This window comes from Perna viridis, chromosome 7, assembly GCF_037379345.1.
Source record: "Perna viridis isolate PV_CMFRI_1.1 ecotype Kerala chromosome 7, ASM3737934v1, whole genome shotgun sequence".
NCBI classification, from domain to species: Eukaryota; Metazoa; Mollusca; class Bivalvia; order Mytilida; family Mytilidae; genus Perna; species Perna viridis.
The window spans coordinates 22611450-22636351 of record NC_142451.1 but is presented as its reverse complement, the minus strand read 5'-3'; the positions used below and the strand labels follow the sequence as shown (position 1 = coordinate 22636351).

Here is a 24902-nt window from a genome sequence, read left to right as displayed (position 1 = left end):
ACGAATGAAATATAGTTTTTAAAAGAGAAGCACAAATTTAGACCTTATCCTCCATTTGCCTTGCTGGCGTTATTTTCGTTGGAATATGTGAACTATCTATAACAATAAAAGCCCGTTTGTCATATTGGAAAATTTATTTCTCAAGTAGTCAAACCAGACATGAGGACGACGATACGACGATGAAAGAACGATCATACCTCATGAATGTGTGTGGGCAACAAGAAAGCATATTGGCCTAAAAGTCAACGAAAATTATTCGTCAAATGTTAAAACGGCTCATTGTGTTTATGGAGACTTGAATCCGTTACAACTGAGAAGACATGAACATTCTTGCATCATGATCATGATCATGATGGTCGTCATCATGAACTCGTGGATCGTTATAGTGTATCCATCAGCACCATGAAAACTGATTTATTCAACGGGTCATAGTTTTCCTTTCCTCGTTTGTCTACCCCGGACTTGACTTTTTATGAGCAACTCGGCGGATGTTTCTAGAAAAACAAAGGACGCTTATCCTACCGGTGCACCTGGTCCATGCTCCCAGTTTTTAGTGGAGTCCGAGTTGCTCATTTACTTTTTTTTACTTTGTATGTATGATTTTAGTTGTATATGTCTGTTTTCCATGTCTGGTCTTTGTCCCTGGATTTTATTCGTTTGATTATCGCTATAACCTTGGTGTCCTTGATTACTCTTGTAGTAAGAGGACAAAACAATTGATTGAAGTTTCCGAAACGCATATATTCTGCTCATTTAGAACTTTTTGGTCGCTTTTTAGGGGTCTTATTCTTGGAAAGAAATGGCGTCAACATCTAGGGGAAAAACTCCATGTTTAGGGAATAAATTCATATTAAATATTAAATATCGATTGTTACATAACATTTTTATATCATATGCTTTATCATCCCGCAGTCAAGTTATTAGCCCTAAGATCCGTCAGGCTCGAGCGATGATTACGTGAAAGAAGGCTTGTAAAACATATTATATGGTTATTAATAAGTCGATTATTTCTGAATGCATAAACGAAGGTTTTCTCCATTGTGTAAATACTTCAAATTATCTATATATTCATGTTAAAGAAAAATAAGTGATTACACTTACACATCTTTGTTACAACAACGTTAATGGCCTTATCAAACAGGCAATAATGGATACAAAACAAACGAAAGAGACAAAATGCAGGTAAAAACGTGGTAATGATGAATTTGTCCTTTACATTGTATAAAGTCGAATTCACATGATGATGATATTATTGTTCCAATTAAAATACCTAGCTGAAATACAGTAAAACATAATGTTCACATTCTTGAAACAGTTTTTTTTTCATAATTAGGTCATCCTCTATATAATTGAACTTAGCCACTCAATCGTATTAATGTTGGTTTATAACCTTTGAAAAATGACATATTCTTTCTTCTTATATCTTTGAAAATATATGTTTTGTTTGTAGATTTCTTCTTATGGGAAAGCTACATTTTTTTCGAATTGTACTATAACTGTCATACTTTAAAACCAGGACCTTCATGTATTAATTTAGAGTGAAGTTCTGATAAATGGTGAGTGATCATTTTTTGTGTCCAAATGATTTCTTCTTTTAATTACTATACTGGATATTCAGTTTAAAACAAACATCGAAAGGAAAACTATAACTATTAAGATAACAGCCGAGTTTAGAAGCCATGGATGTTCCAATTATATTTTGATCAATCGAAGTATTCAGTGAAAATATTTTTAACAAATTAAACAAATTAAACAAATGACATACAAATATTTATTGTGTTTTCTAGAACGGACAAACAAATAAAAATTGCATAAATATGCGGTATTATTCACAAATGAGACTTTATCATCACCTTGTCTTTGGTTAAATATGCCGTCCAATTTGTTTTAATTTCTATGATACATATTTCGGGTTGACATTGATTGATAAAAAAGCAAACGTCAATCCTGATGAAAAGTGAATCAACTACTAAAAAAACTAGACATTTATTACTTTTATGCTTTTTGTGTTTGAAAGAATCGTTCTAAACACAAAACAAAAATATCCTAAACATTTTTCAATTTGGTTTTGTTCTGATTGTAATATAATAAACACAGCAACATGAACATCTTCATCTAATAGACATATGCGCTTCATAATATTAAACTTGTCAATGTAGTTTATTATAATTGATTAATCCATTGAAAGGAAAACAAAGTTTGATATCGATTCAATCAAAAGGAGGTAATTAATGATTATAAATAAACACATACACTTCAAAAACGTATACACGTCATAAATATTTATCTCTAAAGGATGTTCGCTATTCTTTTTAAGAATAACACGAATTTCAAAGGGTTGTGAAATCTTTTACGATTTGTCATGGAAGAACAATGTAAGAAGAAAAATAGATGGGTCAGTTTGCTCGTAATTGAAATATAAGCATTTGGAATTCTGGAGGGAAAATGATTTCTCTAAATTTTCCATAGGTTTTGTCTAACAAGGATTTTCTAAAAATAAACGTCCAAAATAACATTTTAAAGTGTATCTAATGAAATTATGAAAAGAAAGGTTGGAGTCACCGGGAAAAAAATATCAATGCTATGAAAAAGATAAAACCAGAGTAGTCCGAAATTCTGACAAAAAATGACTGAACATGACCAGCACACATCATTTAGTTCTAGACAACAGCTAACTGTCTTCTTTTGTATCATCAAATAATGTATTTATTTTATATCACAATCACAAAATTAGATAATTAAAATTTGATCACTTCATTCTTTATAAATTTTTGACATTCAAAAATACAAAAGCCATTGAACTATCTTTCGTATCCAAATTATAATTGTTTTTTCTTCTTCTTAATACTAAGTAGTGTTTATGCTTTTGTAAAGTGAAGTCATAATAAAACTTTGATATCGTAATTGGAAATAAGACAAAAACAAAATAAAATAGAACATAGGAACATCAATCATCTTTAGTGGATGACCACTAAAATGCCAATTACAATAAAGTATATTTTGCTTTTATTAATGTGAGTACAGGCCTAAAATTATGAATAAAAACATCTCCACTTGAATTTTAAAGCACCGTCTACATTAGGATTATCTTTAAAATGCAAACAAAATGAAATAGAGAACAACACCAACAACAGAAATGACAAAAACATGAGGTATGAATTTGTTATGCAAGTCGATAGGTGCTATGTGACAAAATGTGTTTATTAGTAGAGGCATGCAAATAACCTAGTAACCACCCCATGATTATATATTGATCACCATGAAACATTGATATAAGTAAAGGGCGGTCTCTAGGAATGTTCTTGCTTATCATCCATTCACAATGCTTTCACTTTTCAATGATGTTTTTCATTTATAACTATAATAACAGCGGGAAAACTCACCGTTCAATTACTAATTGATAGACATTTGACAGATATAATAAATGTTTGGTTTCCATCCATTCTGTAAAATTCTTTTTATCGTGAATGCGTGTTTTTATTTTTATACATAAAAAAGGTTCACATTTATTTGTAAAAATGACTTAAATGGGTTCGGTAAAATTTGATAAGGTAACAAAGCAACAATCCCCCCGATGTTTGCATTTGTTTATGTTTTTATGTATTTGCAGACAGTATGTTTAATACAATGTACAATTTTTATTCAAATACTTTCCCAATCACTACACACATTGTAACTGCTATTATCTTCACAATATAAATATGAAAGTAGCATCCCTATTTTACTAAGGTTATCCGCACTAAAATGTTAAATATCCAAAAGCAAAATAAAAACAGAGCGGAAAATTTTATAACAAAAAGAAAAAATGAATAAATGAAAAAAGTATGATTCATTTAAGGTATCCGACCCATAAATGGCTTAAAAACAACCAGCAAAATAATTTGTTTTTTTTATCAGTAGTTATAAGCAGAGGTGTCAAGTGGTTCTTACTATGAAATAAAAATCCGTAAAATGTTCAAGGTATTAGCATAGGGGTAGGTTATATAACCCCCCTTTTTTGTCATATTTTGGGGGTTAGGGAGTGCAAGAAATATTCAAATGACAGTAACCACTTTAATACAATATACTACTTTATACCTCAAGAGGAACCATAAAGATGTTCTTATCAATTGAAACTAATAAAATTTTCATAGCTATAGGTTGTTCTATTTTTAGACATGTATGGTTGTTACTAAAATTAGAAATAGAAGAAAAGGCTAAATAGGCACAACCTCAGAAATTAAGGAGTCCAGAAATGCAACATTTTTTGAGACACTCAACATTTACATTAAAAATAACTTAAGTTATTGTTTATGTTGTAAAAAAAATTCGGAGACTTTTACCGCGCCAATTTCTATGAATTAAGATTCGTAATGCCAAGGTCATTGTCGTGAGATGTATACTGGCAATCAAGTATATATTTTGTTGGTGTCTCGTTTCAGTTTATCTCTTTTGTTTTTCACAATACTTTACGTTTGCAAACAACTTTGATAGTGTGTCATAATAGGGACATTTAACAACCAAAAGGTTAAAGGTTAAGGTCACCTTAAAGGCTAAAATCTGATAACAATTTCCTTTTAATGCCCAATCCTCAAAAGTGTGTATTTTTTAAATAATTTAATCAACTGATCCTTGCTATTGACAGTTTTACACCTGAGAAATATCATTAGATGTATATGGTCAAGTCCAACCTCAAATACAAGGTATTATGGAATTCATATTCTTACATGTATCACTATTCCAAACTATAGATATAGAAATGTGCGACTATGGTGCATGAGAGTATTGCACTATTACACAAAGTGAAGATGGAATTAAAAACCTAATTATTAGGAATGACGATTTCTTCCCTGTCGATTCAAAAAATGATTTCTTGAGGTCATTATTTTGTAGAAAAGTTTAAAAGAATCTTTTTTCATAAATGAGACAATATCAAAGCCAAATAAATATTTGGCTTCTTGGCAGCAAATCTAACAAGGGTTCCCTCAACACTTATCTCGGGATCCTAACTGCATACATATAATAACCAAAAACTGCACAAACATAAAATAATTTATTTAGAAGTAATCTATACTCTGAATTCTAAATTCACATAATTCTTTCCATCACATAAAAGCACAAGTTGCAATTGTTTACAGTCATGTAATGTCTTGCAATACATATTTATTCTATTTGGTATGAATCAAGAGATGGTTCTCGACAATGAATAATCTTCAGTAAAAATATGTTTTTTTTTAAAAATACTTATCAGGAGATTAAAGAAACAATAGGGCCAACACAAAACAAGAACCCCATCAACGCAGAAGGCTAGTTACATGCATTTATAATACCAACATTATTTATTAAGCATACATAAAAAATAACAAAATAAGTTATGACAAAAATATGTGATACAAATGTATCTATCAACTAGAGTATTTCAGAAAACATAATTGCTCAATTGCGATAAATGATTTAATCAACATGCTTAGATAATTCAAGTCCTTCAAAACAATTATAACTATAGCCGATCACGTTTTATCAAATAAGAATAAAAAGCTTCACAGAGTGCAGAATGATACAACTGCAGTGGTCAAATCCCGATCACTTGAGAGTTTAAACACAATATTAGTTTTTGGCACACTAAAGCATAGGGGCAATTCATTATGAACAGAACAGGTTTGGACACTATATGCACAAAATTTTAAATTCAATCAAAATATTTCAAAATCAGACCAAACATAAGAGTCATTTGTTTGGGATGGGGCATCTTGTACCCTTTATAACTCAAAAATTGAATAAGATATCTGAAATCTGATTGAAAAAAAACACCAGCAGGACTTTTTATGAGGAATCAGTTAAAAAATGTTGAAAATAGACCAAACATTTAACAAAGTAGTAGGAACCTTCCTTTAGGCAATAGTAAAATAATATCCAAATTTCATAACAATGGGTTAACCACACGCAAAGTAATTGCATGGAAAAAAATGTCACCGTTTTCACTATACACACACTGCTTCAAGGCATGGGATACATAAGTCCTAAATGACACATACAGAACTATGGTTCAAATGAGCTAATGAACACTTTAACACAATGCTGCAAAAAACTTGCATAATATCTGTACCACAGACGACTTTTTATCATTTAAAACCCTTCGTTTTCCAAAAATGTTCTTTGACATAAGAACATCAAGAAGATCATCTACCCCTTTTACGAACATAAAAGTTTTTAATGTACACAGCTTAAACCTGACCCAGCCATGTTCTCTGCTGTTGTCATTTTCATTACACCACTAGAAATAAGGGGATGAAAACTTGGCAAGTTCTTAGATTTTGCCTTGATGAAGTTTTCCTGTATCAGATGACTATTTGTTTGATATGAGTAATTAAACAGTTGTTCAGAGGTTATATTTGCTGTAATAAGTATTTTGTCAAGCATCTTTACATCATGTTCAGCATTATGTGCATTATTGATTTTCTTACAAAAATGTTGTGCTAGATAAGGTTGACTGTATTTTCCTATTTGTTAAAATTGTGATCTAAATAAAGCTAATGAGTCTACAAGTCCTACTACAGTTTCTGTAAAATTATCAAACATTCAACAATTATAAACAGCTGTTGACAAAACTCGAAAATCAAAACTTTTCCCTTTATGTGCTACAACTACAGCTAAAACATTTTTGAACTTTTTAAACCAAAGAAAAAATCTAATATGGCAGCCCTAATATTAACAAAATCAAGTTCTACCCCTTTTAAAAAAAGTTTTTGTCCATTCCAAACAATCCCAGGTACTTGTTCAGCTTCATCAGACATTGGCATTTCAGGAGACACGTATCGACTGAAATTAATCTGTGTTCTGTGTTCTTTTGCTGCTATCTGCATAATGTATGGAAATATATTTCTTCTGACTGTCAGAAAATAAATTGGAATAAATTTTGAATAGTTTCATGCATATTCTCCTTGCCCAGTCTTGCATAATATATAAATGACCTTTATTGATTGTTCTTTAGCAGATCTCTTAAGAATGTATGTTTGAACAAACAGACTATACTTTGAAGTAGTCTAACATACCGAATCAGATCTTTATTGTGCTAGCTTTGACTTATAGCCACCAAATATTCATTCTTTCTCCTACATGCATTGTTTTTGACTAACATGTTGACAGCAGTATCTACTAACTTTAAAGTCTTTAGTGTGATCAATCTTACAAATTGTTACACTTATGGTGAGCATGCTACCATCGAAGCGGTCCCATATGCATGGAATGAATGGTTTAGATATTTGGTATATAAATGTATAATTGGATTCAAAATGTAACAAAAAATCTAGCTTAATGTAGGCATTTCAGTAAGTAAAACATCCTCATATTTCAAGACCTCAGACATAAAGCTAATTTCATCAAACATGACATGTCATTGTTTATTGTAAATGTTAGCGTATAGGAACAAGGATTTTACAAATTGCATAATTGTATATTTTTTTCTCTGTAGACCTGATTGGGTACCTGGAAAGTACTATTACTTACTCAAGTCTGTAGTTTCTAAATCTATTAGAACAAACGTTGGATTGGCCAAAGGTGGTACTGATGTATATGCTGGCTTTGGAATAGCATCAGGAATCATTTCAATGTCATCTGCCTGTTCTGTTAGACTTATACCTGAAAAGAAACAACCATATCTGTTTGAGTCTATGCAGTTGACGAAGAGAGTTTAATTTTATGTTAAAATGTTGATAGTAATTCACAAAATTCAAAAATTTGGTTATGTTCACAATTAACTTATTTTAACCCTTATTTGAGTATATAGGCAATTCATCTTCAACAACAGCAAGTAAAACTTTAACTGTCCTCAAATATCAATTTTCACAAAACAGGGCAAATTTCACCCATAAATGTACTTCAGCCTTTCCAGATGAATGTACCAATGGGTTTTCCATTGTAGATAATTTTAACTTGCTACAAAAGGTATACAAAGTTAATATGTGACTAGAATCTAAACAGATCATAAACCTTCATTTTAGGATTGGTCTAACTCTGTTGTACATACCGAACTCATAGCTTACACCCTCTGACGCCTCACATGCTCCTTTGGAAGTTGATCTTTCTTCCTTTAATTTTTGGCGGCGTAATTTCAGTTCTGGTAATATGGACTTTCCTTGAGGCTTTTCTCTTTCTTTAAGTTATATGAAACTGTACAGCTGCCTGGGGAAACCCCATTTTTGCCGTACTTTGCATACTTCTATAGCCGATATGTTGATATTAGATGATCATATTTACTATACCTGAAATTGTCCTTTGATAAGTATCGGGTACATGACAGTGACGTAAAATTGCAACAAAGCACAAAACAGAATTTTGGCAAAGGACAAGTGATTTTAATGCTTTTCGATTTAAAAGTTATGGTGTGACTTAAATTTTAAATAATTAATTTTTACATATAATTTGAAATACATGTAATAGAAATTGTTCAAAAAGATGTCTTTCATTAGGTCTACATTTGTACAAAAAGTATGCAGAATTATAGTTTGAACTGGGACATAAATATAAATCAATTTTAGAATATTTTTTCTCTTAATCATGCTCTCAATTGAAATCATACAAGGTAATAACATGCTTGAAAAAAAAAAAACTAGCATAGAAGTTCATATCTTCTTAACCTCAGACAAGTACTTTCTCCCTTCATTAATGCAAGCAGCTGAGGCTTTGACACGGAAATCCAAGCTTTCAATCTCTCCATAGTGAAGATGTTTGGGAGCACGTAAAGATGTTGCTCTGTTAGCATGTTCACATGCTTGGCTGGACCCTAAATCAGAATAAACAACTGATTTGGTAATCACTGGCTCAAAAATCTTTTGAAGAAGTAATCAAGGGAACCAAGAATATAGCGGTAATCAAAAGAATGTAATCCAGGGACAAAGACCAGACATGGAAACAGACATACACAACAAAGAATATAAATTAACTAAAATCAAACATACAAAGTAACTAAAGTAAATGAGCAACTCGGACTCCACTAAAAACTGGGAGCATTGACCAGGTGCACCGGTAGGGTAAGCGTCCTCTGCTTTTCTAGAAACACCCGCCGAGTTGCTCATAAAAAGTCAAGTCCGGGTAGACAAACGAGGAAAGGAAAACTGACCCGTTGAATAAATCAGTTATAACGATCCACGAGTTCATGATGACAACCATAAAACTTCTGTAGTGATGACTTCAATCTTGTAGCAACATAACCCTGTTCCAGAAGCCTATTTGTTAGAGTTCTAGCGCGATACAAAAAGTCAGCGTAGTTTCCTTTAGTACTGTATTACTAAGGGGAGCTTTGTACGGTAAACTTTTGTGCAGATATTTTATGCCAGGTTTTCTTTTATAGCCACAAAAACTGGGTTTACAGAGGTCATGATCTCCAAATTGGTGAGGAATCAAGGCTTCTAGGTTTTCTTTCAGGTCATCTGGGCAACCCTGGTTTTTGGCAAAGACATATTTGAGTGATTTGGTCAAATGTCTTATTACCAAGCTGCTGAGTTTAACATCTTGGTCAGTTTTCTGAAGACTGTACAATTTAGCAGAAATATTTTTAATGTATGGTTTTTATCCAATTTTTTTGTAACTGTTAAAGCAAGTTCTGCTTTCAGCCTTGCTACCAAAGTGTTATCCCCATCCCCCTCAATTGTTTTCACAGGTGTTCCTTGCTCCATCATCTCTTTGATAGCCTGCATTCCGGCCAAACTCTCCATCAGCCTTGCTGATCCTTTATGGTTTCATACACATCTGTGTGGTTTTGGCTTTCTGCCAGGTCTATTTTTACCACCATTTATATGTTCCACATGTGCGATGTTTAATAACAGTTTTAACAACTTTATTACCATCCTCACGTTTGCTCATCAAAAAAGTTAGACCTATAGATAGTCATGAATATTATTCCATTATGATCACGATAAGGCCTACAACAGTTTCCAGTCAATTGTTTTATCTTGTTAGTGAAAGCCCCCTCAATTTTATATAAAATTATGATTTTACATTTTTCGCAAAAGATTGCTAAACATAACCACAAGTGCCCAACCTCTGCAATAAAGCTAAACTCCTGTAACATTTTTTGAAACAAAAATGGAGGCATAGTTAGATAAACTACATATAATGACTAACAATCCAATAAAATTTGAACAAAATCCATTGCTCGGCTGCCATTGATTTGTGCCCACAAAATGTATCTATGGTGTATTATGAATAAATTCTGCAAATTCCTATAACTCTTGTAAAATTTGTCAAACATAATCTGTTCAATGTGATGGACACACACATGGATGGACACCAGTATTTTCATGTCTTCTTCCAGCAGCAGGGGACATTAAGAGGGATATTCTGTTTTGCTGCTGATTATACCCTCCAGAACCAAATATTTGGGAAGATAAAAATTGCGTAGTCCTTCTGTCAGATTGTCTATTCATGAAATCTTATAAATGTATATGCAAGTAATAAAGTTACGAGACCGATTCCATTAAGGTAAAAAACAAAAGTGGTATCCAGCTTAAATGACTATATTGGTGCCATTTGGTCAGGGTTCAACTTCTGCCGGTGTACCTGTATCAGGCTTTAACCAGCAAAGCACATAAGTAGCACTGCAGCTAAGAATCATGGAAAATGTGATTCATGGGTAAAAAGCCTACATATTTTTATTTTTGATATTTTTTTTTAATTGCCAAAGTAAACAGAAATTACTATTCAGTTTTTAATATAACCCGTGTTCTTAGGAGATAACAATTATATGGAATGCACTGTAGATTTCAAATTAAAGGAGATAACTCTGTAAATAACACTTAAATACAATAGAATCTATTGGATTTTCAATGTTGATTATCTCCTAAGAGCAGGCAGATTTGAATGAATAATTAATACTTTCATAGTATAGACCAATAAAACAACTTAATTACAAAAATAAAAATATGTAGCCATCTTTTGAGGTGTATCACATTTTTCAGATTTTGCATTATTCGTACGAAGACAGATTCATAATTATTTCAAGTCTTTTGTTAAAAAAATCACATGTATACCAAAAGCCTCCCTACATTCTATTTAAATTATGTAGAGTAAAACTGTGCATTACCAGTTAAACTATCAAATCCTCTTTTTTGCCATCCATGGTCTGCACAAACAGTCATTCCGAAAGACTTCACAGCAGGCCCAGATGCATATCTGTCAAAATAAAATCTACAAAATTGAAAACAAAACCAAAAATGTTAGGGTCAAAATATGTTAAGAGGTGTACTGTATTTTATACCGAAACCAAACAATTTTAGTTACCAAGAAGCAATTAAAATACATATACATTTAAAACAATGTTACTATTGACAGATGTTTCTTGAAAAGCAGATGACGCTTACCCTACCGGTGCACCTGTTCCATGCTCCCAGTTTTAGTGGAGTCTTATTTGCTCATTTACATTTGTTGTTTTACACATATTATTTCATGTTATTTTGTTGTGTATGTCTGTTTTCCCTGTCTTGTCCTTGTCCCTGGATAACATTCTTTTGATTTCCAATACAATCTTGGTTTTCTTGATTACCCTTACATGTAACATACTGGCATGGACTAAATATAACTGATGTTAAAGTGTAATACTGTTTTGAAATTGACAGGATACCATAATCCATAGTGAGTTCGAATTGATGTACATGTATTTACACTTACAGACTGTATGGCCAATATGTAACTTTTTCAAACTATTTTTTGTTGCATTGTAAAAGCAATAACTGCATTATTTCACATAGAATATAAACAATAATAATACCTACACATCTTCTGAAGTATTATTAGCTGTATTTTCATCTTCTATAGTATTAAAGTTCCTGTTGAATAAATATTTTTTTCAAAATATTGAAAAATCCGAATAGAAAATGAATATACAATCATGCAAGATAATACATAAACAATGGACCTTTTTTCTTATTATTGTTATATCTATTCAATTTTGAAATTATACACATACACAATTGACATGTGCAGTGCATGTGCATAATATAAAATTCAGATTATAATAATAAATAATACCTTTCTGTAGATCTATACAACTTTTGGTGGAAAACAAAGATAAAACATTATTCCTTTGTCTCTTGTATCTTTTGATTCCTTGCCAAGGTCATGGCTTCAGTATAATTTCTTACACATTTTAAAACACTTTCAGTTAGTGATATACAAGTACATGTACATTTCTAACAGATGCATTTAATTAATGTTACAAAATAACTAACCTCATTTCAGCTTCAAAAGCCTCTCTGCCTCTCTGCTCCCATACTTAAGTTTGGGAAACCTTCTATCATTTCCCCTGCTCTTCTTTCCATCACTTTTAAATTTTTATGGGAAATAGGGGGTAGGTTTAGTGTGTAAAGGACATTGTTCACTCTTTGTGGACCCCCTAAGGCATGTATCATTGCTGAAAGAAAGATTCAAAATAAATCATAATGTTCAACACAATTGTACAAAATATCATACAAAGTACATATATATACATCTCAAATTACAGTAGCAGCATCACACATAATCATGATTTGAAGCCTATTATTTATAGTCCATTCCAAAATTTCAATGGAAATAAATAAATCACTTTTACACCAAATGAAGTTGTATTTTTGTTGTTCAGGCTCGTAAAGCTTGAACTTTTATATTACTTTTTTTCGGGGCATTTTGGCTCAAAGCCAATTTTCAACATGAATGAACCATTATTCTGTAAATTTAAGTACTTGAGACTATTTTTACAAGCCTTGAAATGGGCATATTTTGCTGTTTACTATTGTCTTTTTCTTTTAATGTTTGTATGTAATGGTAATCATTTTAATGATTTTGCCCTTTTTTGACATTGACTGGTAAAAAAATGGCATTTGTTAACTATTTTTAAGTTCATCTGGTGTGCATGCTTTCACAAAGTAGAGATTTGAAAATGACAGTGTGGGTATTCGACTAGAATTACATTAACAGGTTGAGAACAAGTCTAGAAATCAGGTTATTCTCATCTGACCCCACCCCCATTTCTGATGTAACTTTGCCCCACCCTAAGAAATACCATACTAGTTTCAGTCAGAGTATTGCTCCCTATACGTAGTCTACGGAGTGAGGCCCTGTCTGTAATGGGGACCTACAAATGTATATATGTAATATGACGTTGTACTGATCAAACTGATAAGCTAGACACATTGTTTCTTACCTGCCCCAAGCTTTGTATTTATACTGAAACTTGGACTCCCCTTGGAGCTTTTCTTGTCATTGTGCGTTGTACCATATGCAACTCGGTTCAACTCGTTACAAGCCATACGTTGCACATACAGGTAGCCACCGAGTCCACATTTCATTTCAAGTTTGTCAATTCGGGACAGCACACCTCACAACCCGTTACCTCCGACATACAAATATGACCTACACCATAATTATGTCAATTTCTATGTTCTTAGTGAAGATTCGACTGTCTGGTTCACTGTGAGTGCTGGAGGGCTTAGAAAATCGCCCACGTCTATCCCGGCAGACGACCTAGAAAGCCATGTTGTTGTGTTGTTGTTATGCAATGAACTGCAATTTTTATTTCCGATTCGTAAAATAACATGCAATATTTTTTTTTATAGAAAAAGGGATTATGCAATATTTTTATTGAAAATATACAATTTCAAAGTATTTTATTTCATTCTTAAAAATTGAATAACAATTAAGTGTACTTTCATTTACTTTACGAAAATTACCGATGTGAAAAGAAATAAGACACCTCGGTAAACTTCGGAAAATTGACCAGAAGGTTTTATTATGGGTCGGATGCCTTAAGGTGTTAGACCTAGGGTAAGGTACGTAACTCTTAAAATCAGTGATATGTTTGTGTCGTATTCAATTCCATCAAGGACTTTCAAGCTTTCCTTTGAAATAGAATGAAATTAGTCTAAGTTACTTTGATGCTAACATGCGATTGGTGTAAAACGCCGAATATAAACGTTCCTCCTTTAAAATAAGTTTATCTATATAATGCGACATTACACTTACTGAAATAATGACCGATATTGATAATACTTTTATAAAAAAGAATAACCTCCTTTACGACTCTCTAGAAAAATCTTCAGTTCTATGTTTATTATGAATAATACATATGACTGTAATGATAGAACTGTTTATTGAAAGCCTCTTAAAGACTTGAAATTAGTATATCATTGTATTCAAAACGCACAGTTTATTGTGCATAAGGTAAAATACTTCATATGCACTTACAATTCATAGTGTATATATATGTATATTTATCAATCATTCAAATTTGACTAATAAATTTTAATGATCTACAATAAGATATTTATTCATTTTGCAATGCAAATTACAATCGAGTTTCGTGTTACTGGCATTCAGTTCCATTCCGTTTGCTCAAACAAACAAGAAATACAAAACCATTAATGTTGGTTCATTTTAATAAAAAATGGAAGATTAAAAGGCGTTTCACAAAACAAGCAAAGTAAAATGGGAAATTTGAAAATCATGATTTATCTATTTGTAGATTATCTCCCGTTGGCCATGTAAGTAACAACAATTTTTGACTCACTTTAATATGATTCTTCTATAATAATTAATTTCGTGATTTTTCTTTTTTATGTACCCACATGTTATGCGTTAGTTTGGTTTCCAATTTCTACAGCTGTTAATTACTACATTTTGCAAACGAAAAAGTTTTGGAAAATTAGGTATTGTTATAGAATTAAGATATAAATCGAAGCAAACCATGATATTTCAAAATTTGTGTGCACTAAATACTAGAAAAAGGATATTTTTATGTTGAGATGAGGAAAAAAACTATTCTTGACTTGCCGATTCAGTGTGTCATTTTAAAATATACTAATGTAATAAACACAATTGATTGTATAAAGAAGATTGGTCATTTAATCATTATAAACGCCTTCTTTTTTATTAGACGCTAACTTCTAGAGGTAAATGAACAATTGCCCGCATTAAAAATGATATTTCTATATTATATCTTGTAGAGATTGCTTTTATAATAACCTTTTTGGTTGGAGGACGTATTTAGATATGTATTACGATGTTTAAATTATAACGGTTTAAAAGGGCCACATAACATCACATTGAAATAATCATTCCAAAATTTAAAGCAGTTATTTGACACATATTTCTGATATTCACTTGAAATTTAAATTACCAGTACCTTATTCTTGTTAATAATTTGTTTTTTGTTTGTTGTCTGTTTGGAGTTAACTTTGTTTTCACCAAATATTTCTCATCTAAAGTTGTTTCATCTTTTCCTGCAATGTATCTACAAAGTAAAACTTATCAGATAAAAGTGTTACAAAAAATTAGGAAAACGAAAAAGTAATTAAAAAAAGATAGAAAAAAGTAAAAACAAAGTAAGTTCGACATTGAAAACTCATTTTTCACACAAAATTCATTTCGTGTTTGATTTGTTTTGTGTTTTTTTATTTATTTATTTATTTTTTCTATAATTTTAATATTTTATTTTTGAAATATTCTGGTTTCGTTATTTTCCATTGCTGTTTAAAAAAGGAAAAGAAATAATAACAATCACCCCCACTCCCACAAAAAAAAACAAAAAAAAAAAAAACAAATAAACTGCAAACATGAAGAATAGCTTATTACAATTCTAATAATTTTATTTTTGGCAATTCAGTATTTCGTGAACTGATTGTGTTTAACCTTAAAACCTAATTTGATGCAATAAAGGACTAAGCTACAAACAAATGACCAAACAATTCGAGGTTTTGACAAAATTAGTGAGGATTAGAGTGTAAGATGAATTGTTAAAAACAAATTATTGGTTTAAAAACAAATAATTTATTTGATCATGCAGATATGGTTACACAAGGCATTAAAATAATACAGCTACAACGTTTCCGAAGAAAGAAAGAAAGAAAATCAAATCATTGTTACCATTTTTGTAATGGCCTTAAACCGTTGTCCACACAAGATGTTTTCAGATATTTGATTTGAAAAATCCTGACGAACTTACAAAGAATCAAAGGTTAGCACTAATATTCCATGTAATGGCTAACATTCTTAAGGTAATTTCATTCTATATACCATAATCTAACATCCCCAATTAAAGAAAAACTGAAAAAAATATTTTCCAATCAAAACCGTTTTAAGATAGAAGATATGTATACGTACCACAAGAAATCTTACTTTATGAAAAATAATTCTGAGTAAAACAATAATGAATGTAGCAACACAAATAAGGCATGGAATCAAATTGTGCACCTCCAATTGCTAATGTTTTTTCTTCAATTCTATGAAACAATTTTTTTCCAAAAAATACTGTAACATAAGGAAAGCAAGTTAGTGCATTTCTTTAACTGAGACTACTTTGATTTCCCAATTGTCTACTTACCTTTCATTTAAGTAAATATCAAGAGGCGCCTGCATATGAACTTTTGGTCTTTTATCTCATATACTTTCCAACTTAAAGCTGGTAGACTGACAAAAATACCGAGGAAAGGTAAGTTGCCATTAGATTTAAGTAGTCATTGCAAATTGGTTACGATCAATATGACCTGATTGATCGATATTGACTGTCTGTTTCCAATTTGGTTAAAAACCACAATCTCTCATAGATCTCATTTCCTTTCCATTAGATTTAAAAAAACAGCACGATTGGTGTATTACAAGAAGCAGGCACTGTTCACTCCAGCTGTGATGAACTAAGTTTTAGTGTAGATCATAATGTTTGCTTTTCTATCTAAATGATACTAAAAATGTAAAGAAAAACATTAAGTGAGCTACCATAAGCAGTAAAATTATTCTATGATGTATTGGTTTGACAATCAATTTGGTAAATAAGTATAGTATACTTTAGAACATGTCAAAATAAACAGACTTCAAAACAAAACAACATGTACAGTATGTCATTGTACGATATACTTAAAAGAATCAATAGAGACAAACAAATGTTATGTTGCATATGCATTGATATCTATATAGGGGCAAGTGGCTGTCATTTAAAGTAATATTGTTATATTAAAAAAACTTACAAAATATAAGAATGGTTTATACTTGATTTGTTTTTGATGGATTTAATTGCTTACTTTATGGCAACTAATGGTGAAAGACAGCAAAACTAAGGATTAAAACAGATATTTTTTTTCATTTAGAGGAAAGCATACACATATTTAAAACATAATAATTTGATGTAGCTACATAGTACACATACATTCATTATTGAAATTTTAAAAAATACGATATTTCAAGGCTTTTCCTATATGTGTGCAAAATATATGATAATTCGAAATATTTGCGTTCTGTTTTGTTGTGTCAGTTGTTGTTGTTTTTGGTATTGTATGATTGGTTATTGTTTGTCATTGTTTGTTTATTTGTTTAACATAATTAACAACTGATTCTAATATCTTGTCAGGGCCAGCCTATATCTACCTCTATATCAATTTCTTAGTACTATATATGACAGATATTAAAAAAAAATAGATGAATCATTACAATTATCATATCAGCATATCAAATGTGGTATCACCATTGTATTGTGTCGTTTCTTAGAAGATCCACATAAAGCTGTGTCGTGTCTTAACATAAGACCTATGTTGAATAATAGTCCAATGACAAAATGAAAGGAATTTTCACAAGGGAACGTTTAAGTTTTTGTATTATGCATGATATACTAACGTGATAGATTTGCCTCTTATTTCAATATTTTTGGTTTTGAGTACTATTTTTATCTATTTTTTTCCTATATTGTTTTGTTCTTATGCTCCCAATAAGAGGTAACACATTGCATCGTGGAAATATGTTACAATATAACATCCAAATATGAATTATATTTTTGTTTAGAATCAACTTGATCGGAATATCTGCTAGTAAACCAGCCAATAATATATTCAAGCCGGCTAGCCAGACTTATCTTATTGTGTTATTTCAATGATTTTATCTACCAAAATTAGCGATTTCGTAATATTCAACCTCTAAAACATTGAAGCATCTTACCTAGTATTGCAAATTGTGAAAATACTCGTATCTGGAGCGATAGCTTCTTATCACATTTTTTAAGTACTTCTTGTTTACAACTTTCATTTGGACTTCGATAATTCTATCTATAGAAGTCACGTGCACAACGAAATTTGCAATGTTTGATTGGCACGTATTTGCGTGTCTAAATTTATTAATGTCACTGATGTTTTCATTCTACAAATAACAACAATAACAATAAAAAAAATGATAATAATAAAACCAAATTGAACTTAAGTAAAATATCACATTTTATTCCTTTTCAAGAATTATTTACTGCGCATGTGCCTCTTTTTACGTAAGTAACCATGCTGGTAATAATGGTAAGTAACACAAAATAGCTGTAAATGTATAAAGGAATAGTTTCATGATATAATGCGAAGATACCAAATATTACATTGAAAATGAACATCACAATGAGATGATATTATACAATGTTAGAATTGCATCGACCAGACAATTAAAAATGTTCTACTACTTTGAGATTATTTCTGCATATTTTGTATCTACATTTCTGCCTTACAAATAAGTTTGATTCATGCATCTTTCATCGTTTAATAATGTGTCAGTAATATACGAAATTAAGCATTAATATAAAATTAAAGTACTTTCAAAACAAGCATGGTGCTCTAGCGGAAGTGTTCAAATCACCATTTTTATTGGGCATGTGCAAACATCATTAGAATTCAATGGCGAAAAATCCTTCCTTTTACTAATCAATTATATATATTGTTGTGTAAAGTTTCCTTTTGTTGTACATATTTTACAATATTCATAATCATGAATATATATATATATATATATATATATATATATTGGGCATTTTTCAGACCCTTATATAAGTTTACATTATCTTCCCTGTATCAATTTGATCCGATGGAGCAGTGTAGCGAATAGAGTCGTCACATTCTGAGACGTTGTATATATATATATATATATTTCATAATACCTGATTATTAGGATAAATCATATGACGTATTTGTGATAACTTACATACATACACTTTTATTAACTACGTTTGTTATAAGTTTTAAGATTTGATTAAATAAATTTGTTATAACATATAATACTAATAAAGTGAGGAGCAACAACTCACCAATTAAGTAAAATCACAACTCCGAGAATACTTTTTAAATTAAAGATAATATCAATCTCTAGCAGGTCGTCTCCGTTTTCTAGTAATATTTCCTATTTGTCTATAATCTATAAATGTCTACCTTTTAAAGACCACATTCGTCAATATGATGACGTTTAAAAACATATACACTATTGAAATGACGCATTTTAATGTCCTTGTTTCATGTTAGGTTTGTTTTAAACAAAGTAAGCAATGTTTTTTGAGAAATTTAGTTGAGATATTTATTTCAACCTTAGATTATAGAGCAATTTTTGAAAATGTCATCAGCCATGTTTCACATGATGGTGCATAAACACGACAACAATAAGGACATAGTTTCATAAAACCGAAAATGCAAAATATGGAATGTGGAAATGTGGAAATGGTGAGTATGTCAAAGAGACATCAACTCCATCAGGATGAAAAATGTCTGATCAAGGCTATCCATGGGTCTTCAATGATCCACGATTAAACACCAATTCCGATGCAACCGTCCCATAAAACATTATATATATGAACAGTGAAGTAGTTGCCCAAATATACTCCAGTAGTAAAAATAAATTGCAAGTGAAAACGAAACAATACATATAAAAGCCATAAATTTCTGTCCTGGGACATGCGCCAAAAATGGGCGAGGCAAAAGTACTTCGGTATGATCACAACCTCCCCCCCCCCATTTTAATCAGGTCAATGTGAAAAATATCACACAAATGCACACACATAAAAATCAGTTCCAAAAGGTCTGAGCCCTTTGATAAAACAGAAATAAAGAAACTGATTATACGTTACACAAATCAACAAACAAAGGACTACTAGCGGTCTACTGACATACCAGCTCTTGACCAGATTAAAACAGTTATGTCCTCATCGTAATTTTTGTCAATCACAATTCTTCCAATACAGGGGTTAAGAACCACGGTACATCATAAGTCATACAATAAAGACACAGTCCGTATCATACAAAACAATCCTATTTAGATATAGTGTGTTAGTTTCTATGTAAAGGCCGTATGAGTGAGTCAATTGTAATACCAAGAACAGCACTTGTATGGGGAAATCTTCCCATTTTATGGTATATGGGGAAGATGGGAAATTGGGAACGGGGGATAGGGAATGGTGAATATTTGGAAATTGTTTTTCAAAGTATTTATTGACATGAAAGATATATAAAATTAAATTTAAAATAACAGTTTAAATGTTGAAGATTTTATAAATATAAATTTTATTTTGATAATGTTAATATCAAATAAGAAATATGTAATGGGGAAAAGGGATTTGTCTATGAGAATTGGGGAATGGGGATGTGGACATTAGAGAATGGGATTTTTTTCTATGAGGAATGGGGAATGGGGATGCGGACATTGAGGAATGGGATTTTTCTATGGGAAATAGGGAATGGGAATTGGGACCATGGGAAATGGATAACTAGTGGATGGTATATGGTGTAAGTAGGAATTTATACTATACAAGTATTAGCCTATTTAATGGTTTAGTTATTAGTTTATTAATGACCTTTCCGTGCTTTGTGTAGATATTACCATAACATATAGGGTGGGAGATACCACCACGTATTAATTGTTTACAAGTACTTCCGTATATAAAAAATTAATTTCTTACATCGGTGTTCACAAAATATATATGTTTTACGAGCTTATTATATCGATGATATGATACTGTAATTTCTCGGTTATATTATGATTTATTTGCGTGAAACAATGTTCCAAATATGAGCAAATCAAACGAACTTTGTAATGTAAATACCACATAATGGTGACAAGAGGATGTCATTATCTATCAATAGGAAATGTAAATTCAACTCTTTTATCGTTATTTATGTATCAAATTTACCATTATGGATAAGAACATTTAGATCAAGAAACGGAATTATTTACCATCAATGTATACTTTAATCAAAGAAAACCGCAGAATATATATTTTTAGTATAGATATTAAAGTTGTAGATGTTAGGTGCAAAGTTATCATTCACATATCGTAGACTGCTATTTAATATATCTACCAAATATTGTTTTAAAGGGTATTTATTTATTCGCTCCATAAACTGTGTTTCTTAGCAATACAGAAATAGTACTCCAATAAGTAGTGCACAATTACTCAAAGTACTTGTCGAAAAACGGTATCGCCAAATCATAGTGAGTAATGTAAATGGTCACAACTCAAATCAATTTCAGTATTAAGAGGTAGAGTGTTTATACATGCATCGTCTCGTTTGCACTGAAATCATAATATATAAAGCCATTATTTTGTTAAACTTTTAAAAACAGTTCATTTGTAATAAGGTCCAAATGAATGAATTATGAATTTAAAGTTTTGAACTCATTTATTAACCTAGCGGAATCCAGGAAAAGGGGACAACATCTACAAAAAATGACTGAAGAGATTTTACACGATATAGGTTAGATTGTTGTGTTGCTTAGGGGAAACACGATTTTAAACATAATATATACCAGTATTATAAATATTTTTCCATTATTTAACATTACATGAACACCCCAATAACAAAGATAACAGTTTTACGACAACGAACCTATTGTTATCGCAAAATACGAACTATTCAAAATAGAATAGTATATATTTATTTAGTTTTGGCTTTCCATATATTATTTATCTATATTTGTTTATTAATCTATCCTGTTTATTATTATTATTATTATTATTATTATTATTATTATTATTATTATTATTATTATATACGTTATTTTTAAATAGATACATTGCATATAAACGGGTTATAGTGTTATGTGTTAAGTAGCTAGAGCAGACTATAATTTTTCAACGTTCCATTTTCGTGATAATTATTGTAAAGAACAACACAAAGCCGTATGAGCTCTAATGGTTATTGCTTGTGTCTTAATTTTCTCAACGGTTTTCCATTGTACCAACGAAAAAAAAAAAGACTGAATTCCCGAGAGTAACAAAAAAACTGTTCCTTACAGAGAAAAAAAATAACATTTCCTTAGATTTAAACAAATAAAAATTTAGAGGTTAAAATTCCGTTTAGTAAACAATAAATTAATTTCTTTTTATAGACTTCGAATCTTTTCCTATTATTAACGGAAGTTATTGTGATATATTTCTGAAATGCTTGGGAAAACGTGGATGAACGTAAATGTATATCCGCTGTACTAGTGTTTCACATGCTGTTGTCAAGAACATTACCCTACTTTTAGAAAATACAACTCCGATTGTATTATGCAAACTAAGGCTTATTTTTTCTAAGCTAAGGAAAGAGTACTCAAGGAAACCAAGGTTAAAGCGGTAATCAAAAGAATGGTATCCAGGATGGTAATAATAGTAATCATGTTCTTTTTGGGATTTAAACATGCCGTCAGGTGCGTGTGAATATTTTGGTTACATCATATGATATGTGTTGAATATTCCCAAATCCGTGGAGAACGGATAATTTCCAGTATCTGTTCAAAAAAATAATACTCGTTCAAACTGAAATAAAAATGTTGCTAGAGATGCCTGTAAGAGAAAACATAAATGGTCAAGTATGACACACTACTATCGAGGTTTTATTAATACTCTAGACTACTGTTACGATTCTGCAAATATACAGCCCGACTGTAGTAAAGAGAAACATGAATATACTTTATTGTCAGTCTACATATTAGATACCATTGCGAAGCTTACAAAGCTTGCTGATATAAGAAATGCCCATTCCATTTCAAAATATTTTCTTCTATATGTGATGCTCATTTCTGACATGGTGATTGTCACTTGCATTTAAAATGCATCAATATTGACTGAATGGTTAGCAATGAGATATAAACTTTGTATTAAACTTTTTTTGTTATGCCTTTAAATTATAGAAAGTTAAATTATCTTTGATAAGTGTTAAGTTAAATATGTTATATTCCAGTAGGTAGTACTGATTTAATCATTAGAAAACTAACCTAATCTCATGTAGTCAACTACATTATCTAATTTTATAATGAAATTAGTTTTAGTAATTTGATATCAAATTATTATCTTGAAAATAGAATATGATTATATGGAGTTATAGTTAAAGTTCTGGTATCATAAATAGTACGTTTCTGATATAACTGTAGGCTGACTTTCTTGACCCTTTACCAAACAATGGAAAAACATTTCCTATTACCAACAGAGGGGACATTTTCTACGCCGGAGGTAAGTAATCTTTAATTGTCAGAGGTTTTAGGTTTGTGCGCATAATTTTTTGTTTAACTCTTAGTTGAGTTGAGTAAATTTAATGAAATATGCAATGAAGCATTTCGTGAAATATTATAACGTACAATTATTGGAATGATATGTTCCGTTTTCTGAACAGCAAAGGACTTTTTCTAGCCTAGACGCGGGCTTAAACCCAATAATTAAAAACAACCTCTTTGTATTGACATTAACACACCAATATATATATATATATATATATATATATATGTAGTATATCAGTACTGTGTCTTTCATCTTTAAGGCAAAATTTTAAGCATAAATTGTAAACATTTTATCTTTATCAAATTATCAAAATACTTTTTGCTTATATGGTACAACTTGCTTGCAGATTGGTTGATATAATGTAATGATAACATAGCATTACCTGTTGGTTTCTTTTTTGTTTCACATAGCTTGGAGAAGTCTTAGTCTTAGTAAAATGACACACCAATAACTCAATTGATAATAAAGCGATAAGATTCGGTTGAAAGCGTTGAATATTGTATTAATGAATTGGTTCAATTATAAGACAATTTAAATTAACTCATGGTTTTCTCATTTTAGCTGGATCTGCAAAATGTACCACCAAACCTCTTTCAAAACTTTTAACTTCTATACTTTTTTGTTTCACATAGCTTGGAGAAGAGTTAATAGCCCAAGGACTACTAATTTGTTACCAAGTGGACATAGAATGGGGCACAGACCTCCACAATGGACAGAATGCTCTTTATGTGGAACCTCTATAAGAGCAGACGTTGGAGGCACTATTCCTTCTGATTCTTAGTCTTAGTAAAATGACACACCAATAACTCAATTGATAATAAAGCGATAAGATTCGGTTGAAAGCGTTGAATATTGTATTAATGACTTGGTTCAATTATAAAACAATTTAAATTAACTCATGGTTTTCTCATTTTAGCTGGATCTGCAAAATGTACCACAAAACCTCTTTCAAAACTTTTAACTTCTATACTCACATTTGTCAAAGAGGGTCTCCAGTCCTACCACACAACTTGTTACTCCCGTAGGGGTATTAATTCATTTTTGATACTGAAGAATTCGAAAGATCTTCTGGAAACCCTAAATTCAAGATTATCATCAAAATACAATAGCATTAAAACCTACGATTTTTTCAACTCTTTATACTTCTATTCTCCATATTCATAAAATCCCGACTTAAAGAATAAACATCTTTGCATTTTTATAAATTTCATTTTTTGTTTTGGTCAATGCATGTCATTGAAATATTTACAATTACTAAATATCTCATTAAATACATACAAGTCATTTTTATTTTTTAAAGAAATTGAAAATGTGTGCATGCACATTACAATGGTGGTATCATGTGCCAAGTAAATCTGTATTATCTAATTATTATTTTGTCCAAAGAAGAACATGTACACAACAAAATCTTGCACGTAATGACTTGTATGCTGGTATCTTACAAACCAAGTTGACTATGTAATAACAATGTTTTGATGTGAAAAATAATTAAGTCGTAAAAGGATTAAAATGCTTATTCTTATGTGGTATTGTAGCTTAATTCATGTGGATCTGACTACCATTAATAATGGTTCTCAAAATTTCAGAACAATAAGTTTAATAACACCAAAGTATTTTTGGAACCTATTTGAGTGTAGAA

The 24902-nt window shown here is 30.8% G+C and overlaps 1 long non-coding RNA gene and 1 pseudogene across 2 annotated transcripts; one reads left to right on the top strand and one right to left on the bottom strand.

Annotated features, from left to right (window-relative positions):
* Positions 1-5020: 5020 nt before the first annotated feature.
* On the bottom strand, positions 5021-15123 carry LOC148611830 (uncharacterized; annotated as a pseudogene). Its single transcript, XR_015924603.1, has 9 exons — positions 13154-15123; positions 12204-12385; positions 11748-11801; positions 11060-11148; positions 9245-9866; positions 8616-8817; positions 8006-8185; positions 7486-7617; positions 5021-6868 (listed from the first exon to the last, which is right to left on the bottom strand). The product of XR_015924603.1 is annotated as an uncharacterized LOC148611830 (transcript).
* Positions 15124-18236: 3113 nt separating this feature from the next.
* Positions 18237-24441, top strand: LOC148611829 (uncharacterized). Its single transcript, XR_015924234.1, has 3 exons — positions 18237-18272; positions 23140-23218; positions 23896-24441. It is a non-coding gene; the product is annotated as an uncharacterized LOC148611829 (long non-coding RNA).
* Positions 24442-24902: the final 461 nt, after the last annotated feature.